The 20821-nt window shown below is 38.2% G+C and overlaps 1 pseudogene; it reads left to right on the top strand.

The window, feature by feature from the left end:
- The first annotated feature begins 1499 nt into the window (after positions 1–1499).
- On the top strand, positions 1500–20560 carry LOC115413205 (fibrillin-1-like; annotated as a pseudogene).
- The last annotated feature ends 261 nt before the right edge of the window (positions 20561–20821 follow it).

The raw sequence follows: 20821 nt of genomic DNA, 5'->3' as shown, positions 1-20821 counted from the left end.
TTAAACAGTTTTAGTTCTTTATGGGTGAAAAACAAAACCCAGTATTACCTTGGTTTTGTTTTTCATCTCTGAAACATTACAGTTACTGGAAAAGAAACAGTTTGTGTGGAGTGGGGTTTGGGTGTAAAAGTTTAAGAACAATCTCTCTGGTGCTCTTCACTTTGGGGATTTTATTAGTTGCATGTTTTTCAAGAAATCTGAGGCACTCAGGGGTAATAAGTTCCAAAGCCTTTAATAACTCTGGGCCGTTCAGTCATGCATCAGAACTGGTATTGATCATCAAGTCTCTGCTTTTAGGAAATTCCTCTCTAGGAGTTGTGGAATAAATAATTTTAGGGATGCACAAGAACTATCCGCACTGATAATTATTGGTCCAATATGAAAAACATGATATCATTCAGATAATTTCAATAATTTAAGTTTTCACCGATAAATACAGCCCATAATAAAGTCCACTTACAATCTAATCTAGAGTACAAAAATGTATGTGTCGGTGTAGAACACTGGTGCAGATCTGTGTGAGATCTGTGGAGATGTAGCAGTAGCAGGAATTATCCAGTACTGTCCTGGAGCACAGGAGCCCCAAATATGGACCTGATGGAGATCTGCTCCAGGTGCTGAGAAGATGATGCAGGATTTCAACCCTGTCCTCAATAAACAGGAAGAACAGCCACAATAAGTGTTGAGGTATGGAAGTAAATCTGTCTCATCAGATTTGAATTATAAAGCCATTGAATTTCTTGCGCTGAATTTTTTTGCACTGAAATTAAGTATTTGAATTTTTTGTCTCTGAATTCAACTATGTTTATAAATTTAGAATTTTAAAAAATCAGATGCAAAACATTCAGATGCATAAAATTCTGAAGCAAAAAATTCAGACGCAAAAAATAGTTCACACACCCAGAACACCAAGGATAAGCAACTGATTCTGTCTCAAGTTAACCGACAGCCAGTCAATGAAGTTACATTAGGTTGGTCATGGACACCAATGCAGGAAGACGGTCAGCACGGATGTGTGATCTGAATTTTTGCATCTGAATTTTTTTATTCTAAATTTATGAACATAGTTGAATTCAGAGACAAAAATTCAGATACTTTATTTTAGTGCAAAAAATTCAGTGCTAGAAATTCAATAGCTTTTATAATTCAAAATCTGATGAGACAGATTTACTTCCATATTCAGGCCTTGCCCAAAGTTGTGTTCTGTAAATATTCACATCTTTTCAACATTAATAACATGTAAACTTACGTTCAGCCAGCAGCAGTAGCATGACTTCAGTTTTCTGCCACAAAAACTAGTATGTTACAGTGGTAGAGAAAACCACTGTGGTACCCCATGGTGTGTAAAACAGAAAGGTAATGAAAAAAAAGAAAAGAAATGATTGCACGTCTTTGAGATATGAATATTGCACACGCCTATACATATATATATATATATATATATATATATATATATATATATATATATAATATACACATCTGCTCACACCGGTGTATGAATGTTTGGTGGTGGTCGCCTCCGTCAGTGTGGTCAGCTGTGGATACAGATGTTGTTTAACACCACCTGAGTGTGAATGTGTGAGTCAGTGAATATGGTACGCGCTTTGAGTATGCGTTCATAGAAAAGCTATATAAATCTAATCCGTTATTATTATTACAAGTGGTTACAACCTCAAAATGAGAATCAATCAATCAGATTTTATTTATAGAGCGCCAAATCATAACAAAGTTATCTCATGATACTTTACATGTAGAGCTGGTTTAAATCAGACTCTTAGAACAACTGCAAATTTCAAGTAGAAACAACTGTTTCGATGACGCTATTTATGTTCTACAAAATAATTGTCAACTTAACTAGAAAAGCACTTGGAGAACGCAGACCTCCGCCAAGGCTGATCAGCCCCCTCCCTCCAGATCACCACCAACATTTAATCATTGTTTTGTGCCAGTATCAACACTTCCTGAAAATGTCATCAAAATCTGTCTAACTTTTTGAGTTATCTTACCAACAGACAAACAACCCCGATGAAACATAACCTCCTTGGCAGAAGTAATGAAACTATTTCATTAAAATATTTGTTCAAATCAGATTCTTACAGTGTCAAACATCATAAGGTCAACACATTTTGTTTTATGTAAACTAAGCTTGCTGTGCGGCACCACTTAAAAATAGAACTGCTATAAAAGTTTATAAAACATGCTTTTTCGGCATTTATTTTGGGTGGTGGCCCATAAAACAATCCAAACTTGATTTTTAAGACACACACTAACTGACTTGAAATAATAAAAGAATTTGAAGAATGGGAACTACTGTTGTTTGTTATCAGTATCAGTTACAAGAAGCAGGAAGTTATCGGTACTGATTGTAAAAAAAAAAAACAAAAAAAAACAAAAAAACAGTTATTGTGCATCCCTAATATTTTCCACCAGTTATTCTGGAATAATTTTCGTCTTTTTTTTTCTCAGATATTGATGAGTGTCGTGTGATGGGGAACCTGTGCAAAAACGGCCAGTGCATCAACGCCTTAGGTTCCTACAGCTGCACCTGCAAACAGGGCTACACCACTGACATCAGCGGCACTCAGTGTGTGGGTAAGAGTTACTGGGTCTTTATGGACTCCTGTCCCACCACGTCCACCTCCTGTTCTCATTCCTGCTGTCTAGTAAAAGAAGCCAGAACTACGTGGGTGGACCGCCCACACACTCCTCTGAATCTGTCCATCTCATCAGCTCCGCTTATGGAATTTCTGTCTGCGCGCTCAAACCCTTTTTTACGTCTCTCCCTCTTTCTTTTTCCTCTCCCTTTAGACGTGGACGAGTGCATACAAGCACCAAAGCCCTGTAACTTCATCTGTAAGAACACAGAGGGAGGCTACCTGTGCTCCTGCCCAGAATACATCCTGCAGGAGGATGGGAAGAGCTGCAGAGGTGACACACACACACACACACACACACACACACACAGCAAAACCACAACCTGTCAACACAAACAGCACTTAACCCTTTAGAGTTCACTCATAGCAGCTAAAATTTACTTAGGGGGTCAAATGAGTGGCCTTTTTGTCAAAAAAAAAAAAAAAAAGTTCTAAGAAAAGCATACAACTGTGTTGAAATACATTTGTGCACAGACTGCTGATATATTTGACAGTGGAAGCTATTTTCAGAAATATTGGATTTTGAATAGGTATAATAGGGTTAGGGTTAATATGGTATAAAACCCTAACACCTGGGGTGGGGGGGGCATTGAAATTAATAAATTCAGTATAGAACAGAATATAGCACAGAATATAAAATAATAACACAGAATGGAAGAAAATAATTAGAATAGAATTCTTAAAATAGCAGTAGAAAGAGCATAAATAATTGGTGGACGGACGTGACATTACCCATGATGATCTGGTCAGTACCAGTACTTTATTAGTAATAAACTTATATACTTATTATTGCTAATTCTCCTCTTATTCATAAATGTTAGTATTGTGGATCTAAAACAATAACAGTTTATTAAAAACACAAAATGTGTCAGTGGGCAGATGTGACATGGTTGTTACAGATCCCATCATACTGATGCTCGGCAGCCATGTCACCGTTTCCACAAATGATCCCTGTGCAAAAACTAGGATTAGAATTATTTATTGTATAGTTTATCATCATACTAAAGAGTAAATAACAATATAGAATTGTTATTTCTTTATAAAAATGTGTATTATTAGAAAACTGTTGATTTAAAAAGTGACGTGTGACATTCTTAATGTATGTATTGGCGTAACATAAGCAGGATGGATCAGCACCATACTCCATATTGCAACCTGTAAAATAAAACATGATATGTAGTATATAATCTGGTAAGAAAAATTGGGGAATCTAAAATAATAGAATATTTGTTTTTCAGGTAAATTCAGTTAAAATATAACTTGGCCATTTGTGACATGAAAATATAGCACAGGGATTAAAGTTCTCCGTCACCACGACAGATTTCCGTCAAATGGAAAAATTGAGGGGGGAAAAAAGTCATACTGAAGTAACTTCCCACGTGTTTCGCGGAGTTCAGTCAGTACCGCGATCCTGCCCTGAATCTGCAGGTGTTTAACACAGGCACGCCACGCACAGGGGGCTGACAGGTTTAACAGTGATGATAATAAGATGACTTCTTTATTTTTATGTCGGGAGGAGAGATTGATGACTATTTCTCTTTGGAAGGAAACGCTGCTCATTCTGTGCCTCAGAAACACATGGACAAGTTCAGCTTTACCGAAGTTCAGCCTCCAGACACTAACTTTAGTTTAGTGCTAACAAGTAGCTTTCATTATGAAAGAACCACAGTGAAAAGGGAAGAAGACAGAACTGATCTACATGTACCTTCATGTTTGGGTTCATAGCTTATCTCCTCTTGCCGGTATATGACTAGTGTGTGTGTGTGTTTGTGTGTATGTGCCCTTCCCGTGCGTACGGATGTGCGTGCCGCGGCCTTACGCGGTTACGTGCCCGACTGCATAGGTGCTTTATTTTGACGGTTTAGCATCTTATTTCTATCTGTGTGGTACAGTACGAAGATAAAATTGAATGAATGAATAACACCCTTGGTATTTGCAAAGCCACTGTATTTTAAATACCCTCAGAGAGTATCTGTAACGGAATATAATTTCTGTTTCAGTTGACGTAATTTCTTCCAATCAAAAGAGAACATGATATTGGCGGAGGGAGGGGGGGTTTGTGGACGCAGGTTTGACGACGTACATGTTATTTTGGCTAGCATATACGACATCATGGACACGTTTGTAGAGGAAGGTGCTGAAGTGGTAACTATTGAGAGAGGTGAAAAATAGATGGAGGTGGGCGTGGCTTGATGAGAAGGGAGACGATGGAACTCCACTTAGATCATGGTGCAAAAAAATGAAGCAGCCTCACTCATTTTTTGCAGTAAGGTTTTCTTCCAGTTATTATTTTCACTTGCTTCAAAGTTTTCATACCCTTTAAAATTAACCAGAGAGCACCAAAATTGACCTGAAGCTTTAAAAATTTTCTGGGGGAGGACCCCCAGACCCCCCACCAATACCACTCATGACATTTTTCTATCCATGTTACTAATCTTCTACACCTGTACACTCTCCCATTCAGTGTTTTACAGTATTGCCAAATTTGACTATATAAACTTGTATGCTATAGTAGTATTGTATTGCATCATTTTTAATAGTGGCCAATGATTTTGACCAGAAGAAAATTTTCAGTCAGATGAAAAATTTTTGCTTTAATCCCTGATATAGCATTAATTGTGATGAAATTGGACATTTTTGACCTGAAAACATAGTTCATATGACCATCAGCATGTTGCAACAGAACTGAAATCGTGTAAATTTGCATAACTTGCATTTACCAACACAAAATTCCTTTGGGGATTCACTCGTATTGATTTCTTATGCACAAAGACAGAAATAAGACCTCTAAGCAAATTTTAGCCGATAGAAATACCCTAGAATTCAACATTTTAACCTTGGTGTGTTAGTGGAGGACACAACAAGACTTTATTACTTTTGTGAAATAATAAAAAAAAAGTTATTGTTATGTAGAAAATCAAGGCTAATGAAGTGACCGTATTTGGTTCCTTGCCCATAAGTGGCAAAAAAAGAAAAAAAAATCCAGGAAGTATGTATAAAAAAATAAATACAAGAAAAACCCATGAAAGGGGAAAGGAAAAGGCATTTTAGAACATTAGAACATCACTCTGATACCATTAGACCAGTGTTTTTCAACCTTGTGGGGTCGTCTGGAATTTCTAGTAATTGATAAAAATAAAATAAAAACTTACTACTAAAAAATCTGTGTTGAGTTGACAGAGCCAATCCCAATCCATATCAGACAAACTGGTTGTGAAACTGCAGCACTGTGGTTCTGTTTATCTGACAAATGTTCATTGTGGTCAGTTTCAGATGCTGCAGCTCTTTCATAATTCATAGTTTTAGTTCTTGTTTGTTCAGTATTAATTGTCAGCCTTGTAAATCCAAGCTGGACTGACTGTACATATCCTGACAAAGGAAAATCCAATTCTCCCTTTGTGCTGTGATCTACACCTGGCTTTACTGCCTCTGTCCATAATATATATTATATAGACTAAATGTCCTCTAAGATTAACCTGGATTTGAAATATAGGATAGAAAGTATTACAGGATCAAAAACATTGATTTTAGCCACACACAAAAAAAAAAAGTCTGTTTTGTTTTAACATTTGTGATGTTAAAATGGAGTCAGGAGTAAAAAAAGGTTGAAACCACTGAATTAGAACCTGTATTTGGTCCCATTAGAACCTTCCTTTGTTCCCATTAGACCCCCATGCGTGCTGGTCCAGACCCCTGTCCACATCCACATGAGCCCTTTGAACGTCATTCCTTACATTAGTTCCAGTACTTCATGGAACCGAACAAAGCAGGTCCACTCACTGTTTTCATGTACAGGTGGAACATACAGACCCTAGAGACCACACTGGACCTGACAGACCCTGGAGACCACATTGGACCTGACAGACCCTGGAGACCACATTGGACCTGACAGACCCTGGAGACCACATTGGACCTGACAGACCCTGGAGACCACATTGGACCTGACAGACCCTGGAGACCACATTAGACCTCAGACTGGGAACTCACTGTCCTCACTTGAACTGTTACTGTCACTGTCCTGTAATGTGTGTGGAATGACCAAAAATAGTCACTTGCCTGATAAAGGGTTAACTTAAGTGTAGTTTTTCTCTGTAAAATTTGTTAATTAATTCGTAACTTTTCTTTGAGTTTTTAGCTTTTTTTTTTTTTTTTACAGCTTTCTGATACGAACACAGTGACATATGTACTACCTGTGGAGAACTTCTGTCCTTCAAAATAAGAGCACATTTAATTAAAAGGAATTACGCTGTATGTTTTGTTAACGTTTGATCTCATCTCACCTGCTTCTTGAGTAATAGATAGATAATTATTCTATCAGGTTAAATGGAGATTAATAATAGCTAATTAAATAATAGTTTTTTCAAGTCATTTTCAAGTAATTAGATTTTTAAAGATGTAAACAGGCTAAATTTCAATGAAAGCATTCTTTTTTAGATAATAATAATATAATAATCATTTTATTTGTAGGTGTCTTTCACCGTTCGAAGTTGTTGAAATAAATAAAACACAATTAAAATTACACACATACATGTATATTTACTGAAATAATACTTGCTGTGTAGCTACACTCACACACACACACACACACTCGTTACCGTCTCCCCCAGACTGTGTGACATTGCGCATCTGGTTGTGTCTGTGTTAATGGGGTTTGTTAGTGCATCTAAAACATGCGCTGATGGTGTTGACTTTGTTAGTTCTCTTTCATTTTATTTACCACAGCTTTCGTTCTTTAGTTCCCCCCTCTGCAGTAACACCCCCCCGCAGTACCCCTACATGTTTCCGCTGTCTGGTTCATTTGCAGTTCATTTGAAGGTCAGTGACTGTAGAAGGACTGGAATTTGAGTCACAGACAAAAGCAGTCTGCGTACAGGACTGGAGTTTGTAGAGTTCAGAAACTCTGGGTAGATTGGGTTGGGATTAAGCCTTTAGTTTTTTAAAATTATTATCTTAGTGAACTTCTACATACGGTTATATTTAAGAGTGCAGCAGATGGAATTATGGTTTTATATTGAGTCCTTCTAGTTTGGTTTTTAAATATTTGGATATGTGGAAGGACGGAAGGAAGGAAGGAAAGAAGGAGGGAAGGAAAGGAAGGAGGGAAGGAAGGAATAAAGGAGAGAAGGAAGGAATGAAGGAGGGAAGGAAGAAAGGAGGGAAGGAAGGAAGGAAGGAAAATAAAGGAGGGAAGGTTGTAATCTCCTCACACATTTTGAACTAGGGCTGCACAATATTGGCAAAACTTGTGATATGGGTGTACAGTATTGCGATAACAATAATATTGCGATGTTTTTTTGTTCACCTAAAAAAATACCATTTTCATCTACTAAGAAAAATGTTCCTTAACAATGTTAAATGAGCCAATTGTTTGTATGCTGACTCAATTTTATTTTAGACCAAATACTGTATGACTACAATCAATTAGACAGTTCTGTCCAAGAACCTGGTGAAGCTGCGACCACAGACATTCAGATACAAACACTGTCAAATATTTTGTCATTTTATTCACATATAACAATGTGTAAATGACATGAATGTATTTCATAATAATAAAAGTGACAGAGTAAGAGCTTTAATAAAACAATATTCCATTACTTGCCTGGTGTGGTAAATACTACATATAAAAATACGATCTTTAAATATAGTGTTCAGGCCTTCCCCAAAGTTGTGTTCTGAAAATATTCACATCTTTTCAACATTAATAACATATAAACTTGTATTCAACCAGCAGCAGAAGCATGACTTCAGTGTTTTTTCCAGAAAAACTAGTAAGTTAGAGTTTTAGGGAAAACCACTGTGGTACCCCTGGTGTAAAACAGAAAGGTAATGGAAAACTAGAAAAGCATTTGAGCACTTGAGTTAGCTTGTTAACAGACTAATAAACAAACTAAAACCCCCCATTTCAGGTTATTGACATTATTGTTACAGGATAGTTTGTAAATGTAAAATTTTCAGAATTTAATGTGATTTTTTGCTCTAAAACAAAGACAAAAATTTGAAGTTGTCATTATTTATAGGCATAATGTAAGATTTTTTTTTTCACATCAAACCGAGAAGAAAATCTGGAGTCATTCTTTGTTGTCGGTTATTCTGCTGTTGTTATTTGACTGTAGATCATATTGGTCTGTATGTGGAACCGGAACTAAAATGAGTTCCACAGCCTTGACTGTGGAATTTTTGCACTTTACAAATTCATCCCACTGCCCATTTTTCCAAATTTTAGCATTCAACCACAACTAATATCTTTTATTTATTTATTTATTCATTTTGTACTTTGCAAATTCATCCCTGGGGCCAGATTGGAACCTTTGGCGGGCTGCATTTGGCCCCCGGGCCACATGTTTGAGACCCCTGCTGTACATGCTCATCCTAGTGGCTGTCAGCGGTGCTACAGGGGTGTGGGTTGAACATTTCTGCAGGTCGTTTACGTCCCTTGTGTTTTTGTTTTTCCTTTCAGATTTGGACGAGTGTTCGACTAAACAGCACAACTGTCAGTTCTTGTGTGTCAACACCATCGGTGGATTCACCTGTAAATGTCCTCCAGGTTTCACGCAGCACCACACCGCCTGCATTGGTAAAGAACCCCCCCCCCCCCCCCCCTCTTTCTGTCTACTTGCCGGGCTCATAAAACACACACCTGTCGAACCTTCACCGACCCTCGCTCTGAGCTAATGGACTCCCACTGATCTTATTAGGCCACACTAATTCTTGGACTCAGGGCCGCTTACAGATGCTTTGTTATGGAACATTGCAGGAGGTTACCATGGCAACCACAAGTGTTTTTTCCAGACCATAAAGCAGCTCTAGTGACAGCATGAAATGAGAGTCACATAAACTGTGAAGTTTTGACAAAGTAGTTCAGAGTAGAGATGACAAAGGAGGCTAAGAATAGAATAGAATAGAATAGAATAGAATAGAATAGAATAGAATAGAATAGAATAGAACAGAACGAAATAGAATAGAATGAATAGAATAGAATGAAATAGAAAAGAATAGAATGAATAGAATAGAATAGAATAGAACAGAACGAGATAGAAAAGATAGATGAATAGATAGATAGAATAGAACAGAACAGAATACATTACATACAATAAAACAGAATAGAATAGAATAGATCTTTATTGTCACAGGAACACTGAAAATCCATTTTGCAACAAAAATAATTAGTGCAAAAACAAAAGACTGTATAAGAATATGACACAAAATAAACTTGAATGTTTGAATGTTTTAATGTTTATTCTAATTAATGACAGTGATTTCATTTTTAAAGGACCTTTTAATCATTGTAGATTCTAACAGCAAACCCCGCCCCCCCAAAAAGACATAGATTTAGTTCAACATTATATTTATACTTTATATACTACTATATATTATTTATTATATTTATATATTTACTACCAACGTTATTGTAGTTTCCACTAACATAAAAGTCTCATATATGTAATCGGGCCAGTGCTAGTGTTGGCTGTTTTTCCTCCTGTCTGAACCTCCTCTGTCCTCTCTTCGTAGACAATAATGAATGTGCCTCGGACCCGAACCTGTGTGGTTCCAACGGCGCCTGCCAGAACACCCCCGGCAGCTTCAACTGCGACTGTCAACGGGGGTTCTCATTGGACCCCAGTGGACAGAGCTGTGAAGGTTGTGACATCAGCAGATACGACCACAACAGCCACTGATTTAAGGCCTGATTTAGTCTAACGGTAGTTTTATGGTTTAATGTAACCCTGACAGATATGGACGAGTGCGACGGTAACCACAGGTGTCAGCACGGCTGTCAGAACCTGGTGGGCGGGTACCGGTGCAGCTGTCCACAGGGTTACCTGCAGCACTACCAGTGGAATCAGTGTGTGGGTGAGTACACACACGTGTTCTGTCATCAGCAAACGGGCCTGTTCATCCACATGTGCACCACAGACTTCTACATTTTTAGAAAAAGAAATAACAATGGTGGATTTACCTACTGCTGCTGCATCCCCACACACACCCCACCCCCGTTGAAAATAATATAAGTCAGGGCTGTCAAACTCATTTCAGTTCAGTTCCACATTCAGCCCAATTTGATCTCCAGTGGGTCGGACCAGTAAAATAATAACAGTGAGAAAAGGAATATTCTATTCTGATTGGGTTTACATCTACAAAGTTTCCTTACAAATCTGAATAACATGAAAACTTGAATTGTCTGAAGAAAAACAAGTGCAATTTTAACAATATTCTGCCTCGTTTTATCAGTTTATTATTTACACATGTACATTACAATCGCACAAAACATTGAGTAACAGGCAGAATATTGGTCAAATTACATTTACTTTTCATAAGCCATTTCCCTTTGTTCATATTTGTTCAGGTTATTCACATTTTTTGTAAAAGTATAGTTTGGTAATGTAAACATTTTCATGTAATTTTACTTTACACCAAAAAAAACAAAGAGAAAATTTGGGGTTGTCATTATTACAGGTTATTATGATAATATTTACTGGTTCTGACCCACTTCAGATCTAATTGGACTGTATGTCTGTATGTGGAACCTGAATTAAAATGATTTTGACATCATTGATTGCTAATGTCTTTAGTGTAATTTTAGCATTTCACAAATTCATCCCACAGACCGGATTGGACCCTTTGGCGGGCCAGATTTGGCCCCCAGGCCGCATGAGGCGGCCATGGCTCAGATGGTAGAGCAGGTCGTCCAATAACCGAAGGGCTGGCGGTTCAAATCCTGCTCTGTCCATGTGCTGTTGTATCCTTGGGCAAGACACTTCACCCTCCTTGCCTCCAGTGTTGCTATCACACTGGTGTATGAATGTGTATGAATGTTTGGTGGTGGTCGGAGAGGCCGTAGGCATTGGCAGCCATGCTTCCATCAGTCTGCCCCAGGGCAGCTGTGGATACAGATGTAGTTTAACACCACCAGAGGGTGAATGTGAGAGTGAATGAATAATGGATCCACTGTGTGCGCTTTGAGTATGTGTTCATAGAAAAGCGCCATATAAATCTAATCCATTATTATTATTATCGTACTTTCCGGGCTATAAGGCGCACCGGAATATAAATTGCACCTGACTATAAGCCACAGGTGTCCACGTTGTGACATGAGATATTTACACAGAAAGATGGTAAACAGAAAGATTATTAAAATATTTATTTCCATACCTTAACTGCTTTTTTCCAAACAGTGCCTGTAACACAGCAGTAAAACGGCAGGAACAGGCTGGTTCAAAAACCCAAAAAAGTCAATGATCTGTATCTTCATCTTCCTTCTGCTCATTAAACCACTGCAGTCGTCTTCTTCAGTGTTGGAGTTAAACAGCCTCAGAAAGGCTCCGTCACACACCTTCTACGTCTCTCCTCCGTTGTTGCTCAATGGCACTTCCGTGCTGCAGCTCAGTTAAGATTAAAACTTCTCCTCTTCATCACCTCTTCCACCTGTCTGTCTCACTTTTGCGCTTCGTGCTAGAGTGCCCCCTGGTGGCCGTTAGCCCGTATAAAGCTATACTGGAGCTGCATCACAGTATAAGCCGCAGGGTTCAAAACGAGAAAAAAGTAGCGGCTTATAGTCCGGAAAGTACGGTATTATATTTGACACCTGTGATATAAGTACTTCTGCTGGGATTCGAACCCCAGTCTCCTGCGTCTTAAGCCGTGTTTCCACTATGTGGTACCGGCTCGACTCAACTCGGGTACCAGGTACTATTCCTGAGGGCTGTTTCCATTACAGGATAGTACCAACTTTAGAGTACCTGGTCGTCACAGCGATGCTGCTCTGAGAGTTGCTGAGTAACTCGCTTGTTGTGTGTTGTCCCATCAAGCTCTTGCTGAATCTTTTCATCATCCACCAAGGACAGAAATGTCTGAACCTCCTCGACTGACCACGGTGCTGTCATCCTGCATTTAACCTACTGGTATATTTACAGTCAACTTCTGAATCTGTTTTGTTAAAAATGCTGGGCCACACATTGATGACGCAATGACGCAGAGACAACTCTCTGACCAATCAGTGGTCTGCAGTGTTCACATGTCACATTTTAGTATGTCTTCCCCCATTTTGGAGAGAGGTGATGGACACGCACATCCAGAAAATGAAAGGTGTGCAGGATCCCAAAAAAATAGATGAAAAAATGAAACAAGGTCCTTGTTTCACCTGTGAGCTCCCAAAGAATTTATTCACCACAAGTGACGTTTCAGGCTGATGCCCTTCATCAGACTCAGACCATTTTGGAACCTCGGCCGAGCAGATACTAAAAAAATAGTACCGGGTAGCAGATTCCAGGTACTTTTATGTAATGGAAACGCATAAAGGCAGAGTCGAGTTGATAAAGGAAATGTGGCATTAGACCATAGTATTATTTACTGAGCTATTCATCCACATGTGCTTCAAACCTCTCCTATCTCTTGTAATGGGGGGGTGTCGACTGGCCCATTTCTAGCTAAGTCTATGTGTTAAAGTCAGTTCAGTGTAAACTCCAGTCGAACCCTGAACAGAACCCTGTCTATTCAACAGTATTTGGGTCTGTGTGAAAAACCAGCGTTCAGCCACAGAAGGTCTGAATGTGTGACTGAACAGATGGAACTGTAGAAGTGAAAGGACTGAAAATGAAATCTGTTAGAACACACACACTGAGGGAACACACAGGGGTCAAACATAGGCCCAGACCTGGACTGGATCCTGTTGGGTCGAATGTTCAGTCCCATGTATTTAGTTTTAATTCCGTCCAAAACTCGACATGGGTTTTAAGAAATAATATGAATTTTATTTATTTTTATTTTATTTATTTAGACAGGGACAATATACATAACATATACATTAAACTTAAAAAGGACTGATGTAGTGCAAGGTTCCAATAGTTATGGATTTTTCATTCTAGTTATTTTTTAGTTCTAACTTTTTTTTTTGTAATTCAGTTTTAATTCATTTTTGAGCTGGTGTGTTAGTTTTTAGCTTACCGGCCGACAGGCTGTAAACTATGGTCGTCTGTCGTCGTCGTCTGTTGTCCGTTACAAAAATTTCAATCGTCTTCTTCTCCGAAACTACAATTCCGATTGACTTCAAACTTGGTATACAGCTTCTTTATGATGATGTCAACAAAAGTTAGTGAAATTATTTGGATCTGGATCTGATTCTGGATTTGGTGCCACTTTGAAAATTTCCCCATTATAAGCAATAGGAAGTGGATCGATGCAATAACTCAGTAAATATAAATGATATCCAGTGTAAATTTCTACAGTCCAGCCCTGATGGGGAGATGACCAAAACATAATGTCCACATGCTGATCAGGATCTTCTTCTGGATCCGGGAACTGACGGAAAATTTAACATGGGCTCTTATGGGGAAAACATTTCAGTCGTCTTCTTCTCCGAAACTCCAGTTCTGATTGACTTCAAACTTGGTATACAGCTTCTGTATGATGATGTCAACACAAGGTATTGAAATTATTTCGATCTGGATCTGATTCTGGATTTGGTGCAACTTTGAAAAATTTTCCCATTATAACAGATAGGAAGTGGATTGATCCAATAAATCAGTATCAATGATATCAAGTTGGAATTTGAATTTTTTACAGCTCTGATTGGAATATGACCAAAACATGGGCTATTTCTGTAATATAATAATACACAGAACTGGGTGATAATAAATGGCATCTGGATACATTTCCCAAAGCTTTTAATTTGGCCCATAAGCTACAGGGCCATTGGTCCTATTTTTTTTTTCTTTTAATTACAGTTTTTATTTATTTCAGTTAGCAAAAATGTTTTTTTCAATTCTAGTTTTTGTCATTTCGTTAACAATAATAACCTTGATGTAGTGTGCCAGGTTCTAGCACTAGTGCTAATTTCCACCTGTAGTCCCTGGGCAGGCTGATGTTATCATTGAAAAAAACAGACATTAATGAAAACTAAAACATTAAAAAACAGTAAAAAAAAAAAAAAAAAAAAAAAAAAAGCATATTTATAACTCTATCTGTATAAAATATTCATTCCCATCCAACCATTAAATTAAAAACCCTTCTACTTCTTTGTGCGACACTGTGAGGGATGGGATGTGAAGCATTTGAGATCTGATTTTGCTGAGATGAATGCATGAATATGAACCCAAAATCCTCTGAAGGAAATATGTTGTGTTTTTATTTATCTTTATTTATACATTGATTCTTTACTTTGAGATCCTGTATGCCAGGAGCATGAAGAGCTGCTGTAAATGTTTTTGTTCTTTTTTTTTTTTTTTTTTTTACACCCACTCTCTGAATGTGTATAGTTTGTGTATTTGTTTGTTTTTTCAATGTATGAAAAAATATAAATTCTTTTAATAAAAAGAGAATTAAAAAAAAAAGAAAAAAACCCTTTTCCTGTGAATGTGTCACATGCTTCCAGGTGTGACCTCACAGTTTCCTCAGTGTGTTTGTGCCCTTTGACCTGAATGACCCCTGGCTTTGTTTGCTTCTTGTCATCTTCCGTGACCCAGATGAGAACGAGTGTCTGAACACTCAGATATGCGGGGGGCGTCGTGCCACAACACCCTGGGAAGCTTCCGCTGCCTTTGTCCCACCGGCTTCAACTACGAGCAGAATAACGGAGGCTGCAGCGACGTCAACGAGTGTTCCACCGCCCAGAACCCCTGCAAGTTCGGCTGCTCCAACACCGATGGGGGCTACCTCTGCGGATGCCCCCCGGATACTTCCGTGCCGGACAAGGGTATGTTAGAGATGTCGATAAGTTCAGGCTAGGGATGTAACGATATGAAAATTTCATATCACGGTTATTGTGACCAAAATTATCACAGTTATCATTATTATCGCGGTATTATTGAAATTGTGCTCAAAATGTTCAAAAAGTACTTATACACACACTGAAATAATTTAACCAAGTTGTATTTTGAAAAAAAAAGAAAACAGCAACAAAAAAAACAAGTAAAATAATAGGCACAATGTACCTTCTGTTGCAGAAACATTCAAATATTAACTCTTAGTGGTCTGAGCCTATTTTGGCCATTTTTCAGTCCTTTTGATTTTGCCTTTATATACTATATAAACAAATGTTTATTATACCCATGTTTGGGATCTGTTTTTTCAGCACAATTTCATCTATCTCATCTGTCTATTATTTTTTCACTTTAACCTACTATAAAAACATAAAAGACAAAAAACACACAAAAAATATAAAATGTGATTTGAAAAATGTATATACTTTATTACATAAATAACACACAGATGCTTAATGAACCTTTTCAAAGACTTTGAAAGTGAATACTGGTTCCAAATTTTAGGCATATAAAATTAATTGTAATAAATTAAAACTATACTCAAATATTTGACATAAAAGTAGATCTTTACATAGGCCTTTTCTCCGGAAAAATGTGGTAATCAAACATGGTTATCATGAAATTAGAATTGAAACGGTAATACTCACCGTCTGCAATTTAACCGCGGTTTATCGTTATACCAGTAATCGTTACATCCCTAGTTCAGGCAGAAGATCCCAGTAGATATTTGTAGTAAACAGTGATGTGTTGTTTCAGACACTGCGTCTCTGGTCTGGGCTTCACCAGTGGAGGCTCCAGCACTGACCAAGGAGCTGAAGAAGACGATAATTCTCTGAGTCCTGAAGCCTGTTACGAATGTAAGATCAATGGCTACCCCAAGAAGGGACGCAAACGCCGCAGCACCAATTCCACTGAGGAAGACACTCAGGTAACCTGTGCTTGAAGTCACACTAACCCAGTGGTTCCAACCTTTTTTTTACTCCTGACTCCATTTCAACGTCACAAATTTCTGTCAACCCGAGACATTCAAAACAGAGACTTTTTTTTTGGCTAAAACTGATTTGTTTTTGATCCTGTAATAGTATTCTATCCTATATTTCAAATCCACACGCATTTAAATACTGTAGTTTAAAATAAAAAAAAAAGAACAGAGTTCAGATAATAATAACTAGAAAAGCACTCAGAGAGTGCAGACAGAGGCAGATCACCCCCCTGTCACCACCAAAATTTTATCATTTGTTCCTTGTGCCACTATCAACATTTACCTGTTTCTATCTTATTTAATCATGTTTTTAGATGTAAAGCACTTTGGGCTTCTTTATGTTGTCGTAACGTGCTATATAAATAAATTTTGATTTGATTTCCTGAAAATTTCATCAAAATCCATCCATAATTTTTTTAGTTATCTTGCTAAAAGACAAACACTGATGAAAACATAACCTCCTTGACGGAGGTAATGATAATAATAATAATAATAATTAATAATAATAATAATAATATAATAATAATAATAAATAAGTAGATGGGCATGGAGGAGAAGGTGAGTAGAAAATGTAAACATATTATTGCACGTTGTATTTGTAATAAAACTGGCTGAATATTGTACTGTGTTATTCTACTGCACATAAATAAACAGCACCAGAGGGAGTTATTGTTCAGTTGTGGTTTGAGCTGAACAGTCTTTTAGCGTCTGGGTAACAGCTGTTTCTGAGCCTGGTGGTTCTGGCTCTGATGGCTTATGGTTTAGGAAATGAAATGAAATGAGTTCATCATGTGTAAACATATAATATATGCATAACTAGAAAAGCACTTGGAGATCAGCCCCCTGCCCCCCAGTCACCACCAAAATTTAATCATTTTATCATTTGTTCCTTGTGCCAGTATCAACATTTCCTGAAAATTTCATGAAAATCTGTCCATAACTTTTTGAGTTACCTTGCTAACAGGCAGACATCCCCGATGAAAACATAACCTCCGCTGTTCTACTTGGAGGTAAAAATCAACTATAAATACATAAAAAAATCTGCATTTTCAAGGTGAAAACAGAGGTGTTCACTTGACAAACTGCAGTTCAACTGTATCCATTTAAATAATAGTAATAATGAAAACTGCGTCACAACATGCTTTACAACACACACTAAAACTATTGGATTTAGTTTTATTCCACTACGTCTCAGACTTCCATTTATCTGAAATCTTTCCACATGATGGTTTGAACAGAACAACCTTCTAAAATAGTAAGGCTGTGTATTGGCGAGAATCTGGCGATACGATACAAATCTCAATACCAGGATCCTGATACGATATATCACGATATATCATGATACTGTTAAAAGGCTATTTATTTATTTATTTTTTAAGATTATTTCCTAGAAGAATTAAATTACACCAGAAATATGTACAAATACTAAACACATTTTTATTTGATCAGAACAGGATCTAATGCTATATCACAACATTTTTCTAAGTCTCCTAGTTTCCAAAGTAACTACCATCTGCCTCTCAGACAGTAAAAAGTGCTTTTAGGATGATTCAAATGACCATTATTTAATAAAACAGTGTTAAATAATAATAAGATATAAACAAGACAGAAAACCAAAAACGAAGTGAACCTCCACAATGTCTGCATTTGAATAAATACCTAAAAATATCCATACAGTACTTTTTAATATGATACAGTATTGTGAAATGAAACATCGCAATATTGCAGAACCGATATTTTCTTACACCCTGTAAAATACAGTACATTGTTTCAGATAAAATTAGTGGTTTCCATCCTCTCCGTCTCCTGACAACTTAGAAAAGCTCTAAAGTCTTTTCAGATGTCGACGAGTTGTTAACAGCTCCACCAAACTGATTTATCTCACATGGTTTCATTTACATGTTCAAAAGTTAAAATCATCCAATATGTCACCGAACATCAAAGACTAAGAGAAAGTCCAAAAACTGAAACCAGACTTGTGTATCAGAACTTGTTTTTTTTCTTCTTCTTTCCCATTAATTATGGATGAGATTTATGTGGTGTAAATAAAACCATATAAAGTTGAAACCAGTTCTATCTTCGACAGAAACAACAGTGAGACGCTGATCAGTCACTGATGCTTCGTTAATAACAATTTAATGAAGTCATAAATAATAACAGATCAGTCAGTCAGACGGACCAAACCAGCACTTTTACTCTAATACTTTTACTACATTTTTCTGTTAACACTTGAAGTAGGAAGGTTTACATTATGGTGTTGGGACTTTTACCTCACCTTACCTTTGTGTCACCGCCCGCTTTAGATGATATAGAGGGTCTGCACGTGACGTCACCGCTAGCGGAAGTCACCACGGTTCTGTCCACTGAGTGGCAGAAAGAGGGAGATGAGTAGCGGCTTTGGCTTGAATACTGCGAAAACTTTAGAACAATCTGAAAAAATGGGGAAAAGCTGTTGTGCACATTGATTGCACAAATAGGTTTAAAAAGCACTTGGAGCTATCGTTTAGTGGTGACCTAAAGCCAAGACAGAAGAAGCAGATGGATCGCCTGCAATTCGTAGAAATAACTGGAATCCAGGCAACGAAACCTGGATTCGTGTCAGTAACGTTAATTTATACTGTATTTCTTGTGTGAAATCATACCTTAAATTACACATCGTTTTGGCTAACTGTTACTTCTTAGTAAAAGCTCTTAATGTTAGCATCTGTCATTTAGTTCTAGATTTCATAACCTGAAACGTTTTTGTCTTCAGTTGTGTGATTCTGAACCTTGTGCTCTACATAATTTGTAAACTAGCTTAAACTGAGGGCTAACTAGTTTTCCAAATAAGGGGGTACTCTAGCACAAAGCTGTTGAATCTGTGTTGTATCAATGTATTTGATGTTAACTCTACTTAAATCTCCACAGTACCAGTAGATCATCCACTCACTTGGGTCAATACTAAGGGTTCAACTCCAGTAAATCAGTAGTGAAACTGTGAGCACTACTGCTGGGCCTTTACCTTGGCAATCACCATCAAGAAATACGTCTGCACTGACAGAAAATCTCCAAAACAATAGTATGTTGAATTAAAGCACTCACCAGCTGTAATCCTCTAATTAACGATGACGAGGATGTCAACAACTCTTTGGCTTTTTGTATGCTTTCAGCCTTTGCATTGGGGATTTTTCCTGGTGTTGAAATCAGGTTCATATAAATGTAAGGATACGTGATTTCTGTCCACATATCAATGTTCGTAGACCACTTGTGTTTGGTAGTTGTATGGATCCATGTTCCAGTCCAGTTGTCTTTAATTTCATGTTATATTCCACATTTTTCCCAGTCTCGCTGTAGTTACTGCTATGCTCCGCCATGTTGAGCCGGTTTGTTTTTGCCCACTCAGTCTGACTTAGAGGGGCGTGGCCCAGGGGGGAAGTGACGTATGTGCATTCCCTCTATTGGGCTGAATGGTCAGTGTGTCACCGCCCACTTTAGATCATATTGGGCTGAATGTGAACTGAACTGAGTTCAGAGTTTGAAACCCTTGTCTGTACATGTCTGTGTTTTATTGTGTTGTACTTAGTTGTATACTGCACTGATGCTGGCACAGACCACCTGCAATTTCATGAATAACCTGTGTAATGACAATAAAGACTATTCTATTCTATTCTATTCTATTTATTCTATTCTATTCTATTCTATTCTATTCTAGTCTATTTATCTCTGTGCAGCTGTCTGATAATGCCATCAGTTGGCCAGTGTGGACATTGAGGGACACCCTCCAGTTCCACCTGAACATCAGCGACCTCAGTAACCGCGACCACATCCTGGAGTTCACGCCGGCGCTGTCCACGCTCAGTGACCACGTGCGCTACCCGAATCGACTATGTGCAACGAGACGGACACTTCAGATCAACCAGCGCAGTGAGGGGTCAGCTACCTGCACCTGAGCAGAAAGAAGAGCCTGTCCCCGGGGGCGTACTCCTGCAGATCAGCAGCGTCCCCCTGTTCAGGAAGAAGGAGCTGGAGCAGCTGGAGGAGCGCCACGATAAAGACTACCTCACAGGACGCTGGGAGACGTACTGAAGATGAGGGTGCAGATCGTCCTCCATTTAACCAGCAGCAGCACAGAGAACAGCTGCTAACCAGTGTCAGGCTCAAATACCCCCACCCAAAAAAACAAAAAAAAAAACAAAAAGGCCAAACATCTCTGACTCTGGGTCAGCGGTTGGAAAGGCAACTGGGAGAGAAGGGAGGGGCTCAGCACCAAAGAGACACCGGGGGATGGGTGGGGGGGTGGTAGGGGTAGGGGTGGGGGAGGGCCGACTGCACCATTCCATTACCAAAGATGATTCTACATATCATACATCCAATTCAGCGGCTTCTGTGGAAACATGAGCTGAATACAGCCAATATTTCATGATCGGAATGAACACATTCAGCCGTGCTAG

The sequence above is a fragment of the Sphaeramia orbicularis genome, chromosome 3, assembly GCF_902148855.1.
Source record: "Sphaeramia orbicularis chromosome 3, fSphaOr1.1, whole genome shotgun sequence".
NCBI classification, from domain to species: Eukaryota; Metazoa; Chordata; class Actinopteri; order Kurtiformes; family Apogonidae; genus Sphaeramia; species Sphaeramia orbicularis.
This window is presented reverse-complemented; position numbering and strand designations above follow the sequence as displayed.